The sequence below is a fragment of the Pteropus medius genome, unplaced genomic scaffold, assembly GCF_902729225.1.
Source record: "Pteropus medius unplaced genomic scaffold, Ma_sr-lr_union100, whole genome shotgun sequence".
Taxonomy (NCBI): domain Eukaryota; kingdom Metazoa; phylum Chordata; class Mammalia; order Chiroptera; family Pteropodidae; genus Pteropus; species Pteropus medius.
The window spans coordinates 12,638,281-12,640,263 of NW_024351543.1; the positions used below are offsets into that span (position 1 = coordinate 12,638,281).

At 33.6% G+C, this 1,983-nt stretch overlaps 1 non-coding gene across 1 annotated transcript; it reads left to right on the plus strand.

The window, feature by feature from the left end:
* Positions 1–640: 640 nt before the first annotated feature.
* LOC120586895 (U6 spliceosomal RNA) lies at positions 641–749 on the plus strand. The gene has a single exon (XR_005648828.1). It is a non-coding gene; the product is annotated as a U6 spliceosomal RNA (small nuclear RNA).
* Positions 750–1,983: the final 1,234 nt, after the last annotated feature.

The window sequence follows — 1,983 nt, forward strand, 5'->3', positions numbered from 1 at the left end:
TGACCTTGGTTGGTCCTAAAAACATAAAGAAGGCCATGTGGTTCTGGCAAAGTAAGAGCTGGGAAGATACAAGGCCCTGACTAAATGTGAGACTTATGATCAAAGACAAATTGTATTCTTTCATTTCCACAGTGCCTCACAGAAGAAAGTGATATTGATTAAAGGTTGTTTACTATTCTTTTGTGTTAATGATTTATGTTGGTTGCAGTGCAAGCATAAATGATTTTTATATCAATGGTGAGAAAATTAAGAACTTCTGATTAAAAAAAAAAAGCAAGATTTATGTCCCCTTTACATGTGAGGTTGAAATATTGCTCCTTACTTATCTCCACCTTCGTCAGGTTGTTTAAGGTGGCATTGTTAAGCCAGACCTTAACATTTCCTTCTCCCCCAATCCTAGGGACATGAACAAGTACAAAATAAAACAAAACCCAAAAGACTCAAAGACTGCCAGTGATCAAGAAATATAAAGAGCTGATTACTTGAACAGGAGCGGAAATAAGTTTTAAGAATAAATGCAAATTCCTCTAAAGGAGAAAAACATTGGGTGTAGGTGCACAGTGGGGCATGGTTTGTTGAGAAGAGGAGTGTGTGTTGATGAAACACTGATAAAATTTTCATTAAGAATCAACAACTATATGTGCTCCCTTTGGCAACACATATATACTAAAATTGTAAAGATACAGAGACAATGAACATGGCTCCTGTGTAAGGATGACATACAAATGCATGATGTATTCCATATTTTTTTAAATGGGCAAAGGACTCGAGCAAAAATTTCTCCAAAGATGATATGGAAATGGCCAAAAAGCATATGAAGAGATGCTCAATTATTACTAATCATTAGGGAAATGCAAATAAAAACTACAACGAAATATCAACCCACACTTATTAGACTAGCTACTATAAAAAAAAAAAAAAGTATATTGAAAGCCAGTAAATAACAAGTGTTGGTGAGGATGGGAAGAAATTACAACTCTTATTTATTACTGGTGGGAATAAAAAATGGTGCAACCACTGTGGAAAACAGTATGGAGTTTTCTCAAAAAATTAAAAATAGAACCACCATATGATCCAATAATCCTACTTCTATATTCAAAAGAATTAAAAGCAGGATATCAAAGACATATTTGCTCACCCATGTTCAGAGCAGCACTATTCACAAGAGCCAATAGGGTGAAACAGCCTGAGTGTCCATCTATGAATGAATTGATATACAAAATGTACTACGTACATAGAATGTAATGTTATTCAGCCTTAAAAAAGGGAGGAAATTCTGTTACATGTTACAATATGGATACAAATCTTGAGGACATTATGCTAAGTGAAATAATTCAGTCACGAAAAGACAAATATTATATGCTTCCACTTATATAAGGTACTTAGAGTAGTCAAATTCATAAACAGTGTAGAATGGTGGTTGCCAGGGACTGTTGGGAGAAAAAAAATGAGAAGTTATTTTCTTTTTCAATTACAGTTGACATACAATATTATATTAGTTTCAGGTATACAATATAGAGATTACACATTTATATACCTTACGAAGTGATCACCCTAATATCTCTAGTACCCATCTGACACCATACATTGTTATTACAGTATTATTGACTACTTTCTCTATGCTGTACTTTAACAGGTATAGAGTGATAGTTTTAAAAAAAGAAGAATTACGGAAATGAATGGTGATAATGGTTGAGGTACTTAAGAGTAGTCAAATTCAAAGAAATAGAAAGTAGAATGGTGGCGGCCAGGGGCTGCTGGGAGCAGAGCATGGCCAGTTTTTATTTAATAGGTGTATAGTGTTGGTTTTAAAGAAAGAAGATAGTTATGGGAATGGATGGTGATAATGGTTGCACAACAATGTGAATATACTTAATACTACTGAACTGTAAACTTAGAAATGGTTAAGATGGTAAATTTTATGTTATGTCTTTCTGTTAACACAGTAAAATAGTAAAAGTATTAACAGTTGTAGAGAGGAAG